The following is a 12,448-nucleotide window of genomic DNA, read 5'->3' on the forward strand; positions in this document are numbered from 1 at the left end:
CTATTAAACACGTACGGTTTAAGTTCAATTGACCTAAATATACATAATCTTTTGTAGCATCAAAATTCCATATTATTATTTTTTGAATATTTGCTGCTATCCATCTATATTTATTACTTTATATTATGTTATACCCAAATTTTCATAAACATCATATCACTAATATTGTTTACTAAGTTATTTAACATAATTATGGACTCTAAATTTTAGAATAACATGAATACCAAGTCCTATTTTTTCAGTACTACCCAGAAATTAAATTTACTTTAAGAAATATTAGATGCATCAATTATTGTTTACGAATAGAAGATTATTAATTTGATATATTTGAAGAATAGGTTCCCAAAAATTTGTACCATGATGTAGTTTTCAAATTAAAAATATCTAGAGGGTATTTTTACCGACCGAGCATAGATGATAATTTAGTTATTCATTATTGTCCAAAAATATATATAAATTGTAAATGTTTACTTACTAACGCGAATGAAAATACTTTTCACTGATTTCTGAGAACACAAATATCACAAAAGTTTCTAAGAGATTCACAAAAGAATTGATAGAAATATTTACTATTACAAAATAAAAAATATCTTATTTCCAATTTCTCATAACTGAGAACAGAAATGTATTTTTAAGAAATTGTTGTGGTTTTACGAAATTCATCGAGCAACAAAGCTGACCAATTTCAATCAACAAAGACAAAGTTTAAGTTTTCAATTGGGTATTAAAGATATTAATTTTCTGTCTAAAATGAGAATAGAAAAAATAAAAAAATGGTTTAAAATACATTTAGTTGGATATCATTTTTAAAAAAATTACTCAATGAAGACTACTATAGCATTTGAGTTTATGATTAGTAATTATTGTTTGGGTTTACTATTTTGGGGGTTAGATTAAGTTTATGCTGGATTATTTTGCTCGATAAATAATTTAAAGAACACATAAAAATAGATATCATATTTAAAATAGTGTTAAATTCTATTTATTATTTGGTTCATATACTAATAGTTGTAATTTCTAAAAAATATGAAATTTTCTAATTATTAATTTATCAGATTATATGATTTGTTGCTAACCTATCTTATTCTTTTAACACTAAAATTATGAATCTGTTACATATATACATGAATCATCACTAATTCACGATAATCACTCAAATTAAATTCATATAACACTTTTGTATAAAATTACTTTCATTAAATAAATAAATAAAATATCATTCACCATTCAAAAGAATAAAAATATCATTCACAGTTTAAAAGGACTAATAGTTGTAAAGTATGTAATATTTGTATTTATTTATTTTGAAAATCTCAACAATATATCATTTAAAATGATTATATACAAAAATAATAGTGTACAACTAACCTTTAGTTTAAGTGTTCTTTACAAACATACTATTTAAAACTTTGAAATTTTGATAATTCATTAAAGATCATAAATAAGAAATAAGTTTTAACTATATATTTAATGTTTATTTTTAATTATAAGAAAATATAAAAAATCTCACCAATACTTTCAGCTTTTTAATAAAATAATGCATTAGTTTAATAAAAAAAACAAAACTCATCTAATTTCCAAGCTTAAAAATAATTGTGTAATTTTCTAAATTTCTCTTGAACATACAAAATATTTTATAAGCAACCATTTTACTCTTTTTATTAGTTACATGCATTTAGTAACTATCAGATTTCATCTAATTGTGGGAAATATAATACTCTAATCCCAGACAAAATCTAAACTTATGATTTAAAAAAATTAACAATTTCAACACTTATCCGTGCGTAGCGCGGAGATTGAATCTAGTTAACAATAATTAAGTTTTTTAACTTGTTTCTCGTGATTTTCCATTTAAATGTTTTTGTTTTGAACTACTGATACTATAACCTGTTTTATGTGACAATGAATTTAGACCGTGTATATATATAGAAGTTGAAAGGACATAATTGATAAAAATTCCCACAGTTTTCGGAAACGATTCTTGTTTTGTTGTTAAAGTGAACACGTACTCTTGTATCTCTTCTTCGCATGGGTTTCTTCTTTGGTCTAACCTAAAACAACAAGGAATTATAATTAAAAAAATAATAATAACAAGGAATTCTAATTAAAAGGTAAGTTTGTATTCGTTTCTTTTGTAAGCTAACCAATGTAATAATTGAATCTACTAAAATATATAGACACTAATAATTTGCCCTAAAACACACAGAAAGAAACATATATAGAACGACTGGAAAAAAATAATAACAAGGACTTATAATTGAAAGTAAGAAGTTTAAATTGCTTTCCACAGTAGATTTAGCTTGTTCTAGTTGCTTTCATAAACAAAAAATTGCTTTGTTATCCTATGAAAACATTAACAATTGAGTCTACAAAAACATATACGCACTAATAATTTGCCCTAAAAGCACCTAAAACAATCAGAGATACAACGTTCAAAACTGGAAATAAATGAAGGGTAGCGAGACAAAGAGAGAGAGAGAGAGAGAGATAGTGGGGTGTACTTCTTCTTCTACGCATCGTCCTCCAGTCCTCCTTAAATATCTCATCACTTCGTCTTCTTCATATATATTTTATCTTTGTTAAGGAAACAACAACAAACGAACCTCTCTTTTTTTCAAAAAAAAAAACAAACGAACATCTCTCTCTCTCTAAATCTCTCTCTACTTACGCAAATCTGTGGAGTCTGCATGACACTGGTGCTAATAAGAAACGCAGCGGCAGCTTTCAGATGATAATTGATCGCTTATTAATTCAGCGACAGTTACGACTCAGTTGCGACTCATTTCAAGCGACTCTACTAACCGTATCAGCGACATTTTTTTTTTATCTCATCACCTTCATCGTAACGTCTTATTTCTTGCCGCTGCGATGGTCCCCTGAACAGAGCCATGATTTGGGTCATTCTTGCTCTTCTCTTACTCATAGTCCCAAGACTCCCAACCGCGCAGTCAGATAATAAAATTCTGGTAATGTTTCTTTACTTTTTTTTTATGTTTCTTTAACTTAGGTTTAAATGTTTTTCTGTTTGAAAAACTTAGGGTTTAAATGTTACACATATATCTTGGGAGATAACTTTAGATTATACAAATATGTTTTTTAAGGCTTCCGATGGAGACACCGTAGAATGCGTCGACCGGAATAAGCAACTGGCTTTTAAAATTATCTGTTACGAAACCACAAAATCCAGGTAGTTCTTCATTTATGTTTTGATTCGCGATAACAATTATCTTTAAATTCATATGTTGATCCAATATTATTTTATTGTAAACAAAATACAGGAAACACCATCAGAATATCCTATTACGAAGAAGGTGCAAAAGAAAAGCAACTGGCCAACTTCCGAAGCTCAAATTAGCACGGCAAAGTGTGAGTTCGGAACAGTGCCGATACGACAAAAAGAGGCTACTTCGAATCATCAGAGAACCCCCGAAACTGGCACCAATTCTGCGTTTACTCCCCAACACGAGGTATTTAAACCTACATTTGCTCTTATATATTTGCAATAAATATTTAGATGACACTATTCACTTATATTTTTGTAACTTGTAAGTATAGTAAGACTACGGTTTCTGGGTCTGTCTTAAATTCTACTATTTACAACGGAAGAAAGATTATGAATTCACATTTTTAATAGATTTAAAAGTTCTGTGGAAAGGATCGATATTCTCTGAATCAGGTACATGAAATGGACATAAAATACAATGGCCCGTTTCCATTTTTGTAAAAACTCACATGTAAAAGAGACCCAATTTTATCGAAACACACGTAAGAGTGGTCCAACAATATCTTATATTTTGCTTAAGGCCAAGTTTTTTTGGTAAAAAATGATTTTTTTAACAAAAAATAAAAATTTAAAGTTGTCAGCTGTATAATTCTTAAGGCCAAGGTTTTTCACAAAATAGCTCGTATTAGGCCAAAATTTCATAAAACAACTCAAATTTTTTTTATATTTTTATTTTTTATATACGAAATTATAAAGTAATACTAAAAACTCATGATAAAAAATCTCAAAGTTTATATATATATATATATATATATATATATTATATATGATTTAAGGCCTCAATTTGTATCAAGTATTTCATATTATTGTTGGGCGGGGTCTGTGTCTTTTTTGTATAGACTGATTTGAGAACTAATGCTTTTTCCTATTAAATGGATTAGTAGTATATATGTTCGAGATTAACGGTATTGAGATATATTTAATTGATGATAGTATGCGGAAGCATCTGTGCATGCCCCGCCGAAGCTATACGGTACCAGAGCCACCATCAACTTGTGGAACCCATTTGAAGATAGTGCAACTGAATTGAGCATATCCCAAATATGGCTTTCCTCGGGGACTATGAGACAAATGATCTTAATACCATTGAAGTAGGGTGGCAGGTATAACTTTTATCTAGTTGTTACTTATCATTTAATTTACTCTGATCATTTGGTTTAGTCATATATATATATAGTTGTTACTTTTATATAGCTTATATATATATAGTCATATATTTATAACTTTTATGTAGTTGTTACTTATCATTTAATTTACTCTGATCATTTGGTTTAGTAAAATATATATGTGTGTGTGTTAGTTCAATAATATTTTTAAAACTATTCAACCATCTAGGTATGTCCGGGGCTATACAACGACAGCAAACAAGATTTTCATCTATTGGACGGTACGTCGTCTGATTTTTATCAATTTTGCCTTTTATATATTATTATAACTATAAATTTCATAGTAATTCCAAGTATTTTGTTAATTAACTCATAGTGATACTACACGTAATGGGTTAAGTTAACTTAATAATTAAAAGACTAGCCGAATATATGTTAAATCTAGTCAATTTGTTCATAGTTCTGAAAATCTAGTCTTTAAAATATATACATTACGACAAACCTTTACCACAAATTATAATATTAATAATACTTTATATGACTCGACCACTATTACCCTATAGTTTCAAAAGAAATTTCAGAACTCGCTTTAGATCTGATTTTGTTCTATAGTTCTTTTTTGTTTCATAAGTTATTTCTTACAACTACTATAAAACAAACAGGAATTATATATATACCATCTTTTAACGAATTTTTTAAAAAACTATGCGTCAAACAAAAAAAAATTATAAAGTATGTTTTAATTAAAAAAAAAAGAAATTATACTTTTAATCAAGTAGTCATAAACACTTCTTAAATAATACTTTTTGAGTTCTTTATGAATCGAGCTACATCACTTTATGAATTGGGCCTCCATATTTTTGATAACTACTCAAACAAAAAAAATATGTATTGGACATAATAATTAAAATTATGCTTTCTAAAAATACGTCCTAAAGAGTAACGTATCGATAATTTTAATCAAGGAATTAGACAAAAATCTAGAATGAGTTAGAATAGCTCATTACCGAAGACCCGAGCAACGAACATGGATCCATAATATGTTTTACGTATACTGCATATATATTATAAAGATTATCCATTTTGATTTCTTGCAGAAAAATTTACTATGTGATATATCTTTGTTTTGGTAAAATATTATGTGATATATCTGAAGGGACTAGTTAGCTTAGTGGATGAAATGTTTGTATGAACTAAATACAGTATTATTAGTACTTTATATATACTAATATATGCCAGACTTTTTTACATATATAAGAAAACAAGCTATACCATTGGAAAATCATACTACTTAACGACAATAAAGTAAATACAAACTATTCTTTTTCTGAAATAGACAAACTATTATTTATTCGAAAAGCTTACGTGTAGCAATTTTGTTTTCTTGAATATAGATCTGATAAAATATAAACTCTTGATTTAGTTACCAAATAGATAAAATAAAGTTTTTTTGGTTATTATTAGTTATACCGGACATGGTTAGTTTGAAAAGTATTGCAAAATCATATATACAAAGTGGCGGACCCACATGCAAATTAAATGGTGGTCACCACTTATTAAGATGTAAGCTTATCATACTTCAATCAATCCAATCGAATTAAACTAACTTTGTTGAGTCCGCAATACTGAGTTAACTTTGATTTGGTTACTAATATTAAATGAATTTACAAATAATATTGAGATGTTATTGAGTTAACTTTGAGTTGGTTTTGGATTCTAATAGCAATACCATAAATATTTTTTTAGAGTGACGGATACAATAGAACCGGAACCCGGATTTATTCAAATTAGTAAAATAATTTCTTGGGAGGCTCTATTACGCCGATATCTAGTTTTGGAGGAAGCCAATACGAGATGACAATTCTCGTTTGGAAGGTTGGTCTTTTCTAATTACTTTTCTTTTTATCAGAACTAGTTTCTTTTCATATTATTTGTCTAATATATTATAATTCCTCCATTTGATATACAAAAACAATTATAGGACCGGAAAAGCGGAAACTGGTGGTTAAGTGTTGGGACTAACAACACAATAGTAGGATATTGGCCACGGGAGATTTTTACTTCCTTAGCAGATCATGCGGTTGCGGTGGACTGGGGAGGTGAGATCGTCGATTCTCACAGGTTTGGTCGACACACGAAGACCGAGATGGGCTCGGGACATTCTCCCGAGGAAGGTTTCGGGAAAGCGAGTTATTTCCGAAACATACAGACTGTAGACAGAGCCGTGACTACCATGCTGCAAAAAAAGGCTTTCGCCCAGGCCCCACTAATATATTGACATTTTGGGGCCCCATTTTACAAAAGTTTGGTTTATATCTGGTTTTAATTGCAGTTTTAATGTTTATGTCTCAAATTTGGTTACATTTTTGCTTAATTGTTCTTTTCTTTTTGAATTAGGCATTTCTATGAATAAAATAGGTTATATCTATAGAATCATATATACATTCGGTTTTGAGTTAGATGTAAAAAAAAATGTATAAACAACTTATATTAAAAAATTAGTTTTTAAATTCTGCCATGAGCCCCTAATAACCTTCGCACGGCACTGACTGTAGACTACAACAAACACTTTCCCAGTCGAGCCAGGGATACATCCCCGCACTGAAACCACGAACTATAACATCAGCATTTTTTCGTACCGATGATTGGGGCACCTCGTTCTTTTACGGAGGATCAGGATCTAGCCATAACGCATTCAGGAGTTGCTCCACTAATAAGTTTGAGTTATTCTCTTATTTATCTTAGTTTTACTTTATTTTTCATTATCATTTAGTTGTTCTATTAAACCTTGTGTGAGGACTTTGTTTATCGTGAACATTTTATAATAAAAATCTTATGTACCTTTGCAAACTGAACATTCGAATTATATATGACCAATATTTTATTGTCCAGTGTGATCGGTTTATGATTTATATTGTGTAAAACAGTAAAAGAATAAATTTATGAGTGCATTAACTTTGGTGGGGTGAACCTGTTCTTGTATTAAATTTATGAGTATATTTGTTTCTGTTCTTGTTATAATGTAACAGAAGATTATTGACTGAGTATCTTTAGTCTTTTTGTAGTCACGCTAATTCCTTTATATATCATAGCGTATTTCAAATTATTCATCCATTAGACTATGAGCCCATAGATCTCCAAGATTATATGGGACTGTTGTTTCACCGATGGAGATAAGAGTGTTATTTGATTAGACATAAAAAGTATACGTCATTTCGATGGCTTATCTAAGATGAGTTCTAAAAATTTAAACTTAATTTGAAAATCAGTTATTTGATCAAATGATCATCTTGATTGAGATGATTTAATTCAAAATGGTATATGTCTATTCATTCCTAATATAACTGACAAATAGAAACCTAAGTATAATATTAACTTTTTCACTCACGACAAAATATCAAAACCACCAAACACATATTTTTCTCCCAGAACTAATAAAAGAAACATTTCCCACCAAAAATTGATAAATTTGCGTTCTCGCCAAGATGGAAAAATATCATTTTTTCACAAAACTGAAATAACGTTTTATTGTCAAACCAAAAATCTGATTTTATGTCAAAACCGAATATCTTGTTTTCTGTCAAAACCGAAAATCTCGTTTTCTGTCAAAACCGAAAATCTCATTTTTCTGTCAAAACTGAAAATTTGTTTTTCTGCCAAAACTGAAAAATCTCGTTTTTTCGCACAAAGCAAAATTATTGTTTTCCCGTCAAAACTAAAAAAATTTAGTTTTCATGTCAAAACGAAAAATCTCACTTTTCCGCAGAAACAAAAAAAAATAAACAAACGGATTTTTCGCCAAAACTAGAAATCCTTTTCCTTAAAACCGAGAAATCTCATTTTCTCGCCATAATCGGAAAATATATTGTTTTTACCAATACCAGATAATTAAAAATTTCCGCAAAAAAAAACCGAAAACTTATTTTTTCACCAAAACCAAAAATCACATTTTCCACGCCAAAAACCGAAAAATCTCATTTCCCACAAAACTATAAATTGAATTTCCCGCCAAAACCCAAAATCACATTTTCTCGCCCAAGAATTTTCCCGCCAAAAACCGAATATCTCATTTTTTCCACAAAAACTGGTAAAGCCTATTTTCCCCAACAAAACCGGAAAAACTTGTTTTCCTGTCAAAACCATAAAAATTCATTTTTCCCGCCAAATAAAAAAATGTGTTATATATATAAAACCGAATATTTCATTTTCTGCAAAAACAAAAAAAAATGTCGTTTCCCGCCGAAACATGAAAATCACATTTTCTGTTAGAATCGAAAATATGGTTTCCCTCCAAAACCAAAAATCGCTTTTTTCGCCGGTAACCGGAAATCGCTTTTTACCACCCAAAATCGCAATTTTCTGTCAAAAACAAAAATCGCATTTTCCACAAAAAATACAAAATTAATTTTAGATATATATTCAAATATTATCTATATTATTAAAACTGAAATACCTTTTTGGTACTGTTTGGAAACTTGGATAGCTGATTAAATGAAATTTGTAATGGAAACATGGATAGCAGATTAAATATTTCTTTTTACACAATTAGCCATTGAATTCTTTCTTATTTACATATTATGCCGTTTGGAAACTCGAATAGCAGGCTAAATGAAATTTGTTTGGGAAACACGGATAGCACATCAAATATTTTTTTATTTACATATCTAGCCATTGCCTTTCTTTATTATCTACAGATTCTACCACTTTATTTAAAATTAAATATTTAAATTAATTAACTACAATGGATTCTTATTTCTTTGTGCTGAAAATAAAATCACAATCTCGAAATATGGTATTGCATAGTTATTTATAAATATAGTTCGATAAAAAATTTATAAAACTATTTGTAAAAGAGTTTTTTTTTTAAATGTCATCTATAAGATATAAGTAATTAGAATTTAGCAAGAGAAAATTGCTTCTAAACCGTGCGTGTGTTCTAGATTGCAGTGTTGCCCCACTCCACAAATATTGCGATCTTATGTACTAATATTTACCAATATATTTAACAGACTTCACTAATATATATTTCCTAAATTCAAGCTTACCCGTATATTATTATATGAAAAACAAATCTATCCTGATTTTCTTCAAATCGAACATTTTTAATTTATATTTTAAAAATTTAATATAGATGTTTCTGGATATAAAAAGGGAATATACTTACCATTAGATTTGAAATCATAATTCCCAAAAATAATGTAAAAAACTAATCTACCGTGATTCTCTACAAATTTAACATTCCAATTTGGATTTTTAATAGTTAATATATAGATATTTTTCCAATTAAGGTTGTTGTTTTGTATATGTATAAAGTGAACGACAATATTTTTATGTAATTTATGGTTGTTGTTTCTTTGTGGTGAAAAATAAAAATAACAAACTTTAATATATAATATATATTAATCTGCTACAGTAAAAAAACCATTTTTAAATAAATAAAGAAAAAACCAAGTTAATATGTGAATATTATAATTACATCAAAATTGCATCAAGTTTATAAAATTATAGATATAATATTATATACAGATTAAAAAATCATGATCAAACATATATAATATTACTCCCTCCGTTTCTAAAGATAGTTGTTCTGAAAAAAAAAATTGTTTTTAAAAAATGGTTTTTTATGTTTTCTATGAAAAAATTGCAAACTTTAAGAAAATTAATTGGTTTTATTGGATTTTGGCCAAAATTTTTTGAAAATTGAAAAACTACAGAAAACAATAAGTTTATTATAGTGATTTAATGTATTTCTTTAATATGTGTGAAAACACTAAAAAGTCTATCTTTAGAAAAAACAGAGGAGTATAAAATAAAATAATATAGTTTACTCTATACTGAATTTACAAAACATAAAAATATAAATGGTATTTTTAAAAACAAATGGCTTATGATTTTATGTTAAACACAAGTTAAATTCAACATCCGCGCTGGACGCGGATCAAAAGTCTAGTTTTCAGTTAAATGTTAATTCTCTTCTTAGTTTGAGACTTTAAAACTTTTTAAGTACATGTTTATCAAACTTTTTGTTTATTAGAAATTATCATTGTAGTAATTTTTAATATAAATCTAAATAAAATTTATAAATTTATATGAATAATTACTTATGAATGTTAAAATATTAATTTTAAAGTTAAGTGATATCAAACATATGATTATATCAAAACCATGATATTTCAGTAATTTGTTTTTTAAACTCTCTTGGATGGAAATGAGATAAAAGAAACAAACATAACTTTATTTAGATGATTTATCTAGATGAACTATTTTGATAGACAAATAAACAGTCACATAAAATCTGGATTCATCATATTAATGGATCGTTGGATTGAGATGATAGATGGTAAAACAAACATCCCATAAATATATGGTAGTGTACATATATAATATTATATATATAGTAGTATATATATATATATAAACAGCAGTATCATCATTTATGTTTATTCCATTCTCAATAAATTGAAAAGCAACAATTATAAAGTTCATCACTTAACTCAATTTGCCAAACTAATTTTAAATATAGTTGATTAACTAATGCGGGCAACAACACCTGGACGGATTTCCACCACAGCGTCCATCATTGTACCCCTTCGATGCACAATCATGCCAACATGCAAAATTGTTAAGTGGAAAACCATTACATAGAAAAAGCATGGGGGAGGGGTCGCCTCCTTGATCACTGCACAAGTGCATATATATACAAAGTTCTTAAGCGAGATTTTTCTCTTGAAATTATCAAAGTTATTGAAAGTAACAGATACCAAAAGAAGGGAAAAAAAAGTAGCACATACCTGTTATAGCCAAAAGTTGTGGTTAGAAATTGAAATTGTTAATATCAACTACAAAAAAAAAATGCTATCGAGGTTTTCGTGATACCATGTTATAGAGATTCTGTTGGTATTGTATTGAGAAGAAGTTATATTTCATTATAGCTCTCCGTGGAGAGTTTTATTTATAGGATACTTTACCTAGGAAATCAAGGAAAGTTGCAATTTAATTGACCAAAAAAATCTCTATTAATTTTCTATTTATATTTCCATATTTTGTTGATTTTATTTGAGTCATAAAATCTTCCATATTTTGCTGATTTTATTTGGGCAAAAATATCTAAGCATATAATTATATACTAGATTTTGACATGCGCTTCGAAAGCACGGATTTTCTTAATTATAAATAAATTTGATATAATTAGAATTTTGAGATTGTACATTATTATGTTACAAATCTTATATTATTTTGAAGCAGAATAATTTGTTTAAAATTATATTATATATGAATTTATTTATTTAAGATTTCGTATATACATTAACTCTCTCTTAGGTCTGGCATTTTATCCGGATCCAAGGCAAAATACCTATTGGATGTTTGCAAATTTTGGTTTGGAACTAGGCTTTGATCGCGCGCCCGTGCGGGTTATTTTTCTAAAATATCTTGCTATTTATTTTTATTTCAATATGAGGGCTGAACAAAATTCGAATTAAAAAAAAAACCGAACCATCCAAAAAGTAGTACCAAAATCGAACTGAAACTGATTAAATATCCAAATTATTCAAAATTTTGGTAATTGAATAACCAAAACCGAATATCATCTGAACCGAAGTATTTCAATACCCGAATCTATTCGAAATAAATTTACTTTAAGTTGGTTTAAATACTTGAAATATATACAAATAGTCAAAAGTAAATTCTAAAAATAGTTAAATTATACCCAAAACACCAAAAATACTGAAAATATTTATCGTCTCTCTATCCAATATTTTTAAGCCAAAACCAATTTATATGTTAATTTTAGGTATTCTAACATATATTATTCAAATTTATATGTAATATATTATTTTGTTTATAGATTCTGAAAAAAATTAAATTTCTCCCCGGCAGAGCTGGGCGCCGGGGACCTGGATGCGCTAGCAATCGGTGCATAAGTAATTTAAATGGGTTTATCTGAACCTGAACCGAACCCACTACAATTTGATCAAATGGTGAACTAAAATTTAGAAATATCTGAGATGATACTGAAATCTTTGACCCCATAAAACCGAAACCCAAAACAAACCTGAAT

Source organism: Raphanus sativus, unplaced genomic scaffold (assembly GCF_000801105.2).
Source record: "Raphanus sativus cultivar WK10039 unplaced genomic scaffold, ASM80110v3 Scaffold0871, whole genome shotgun sequence".
NCBI lineage: Eukaryota > Viridiplantae > Streptophyta > Magnoliopsida > Brassicales > Brassicaceae > Raphanus > Raphanus sativus.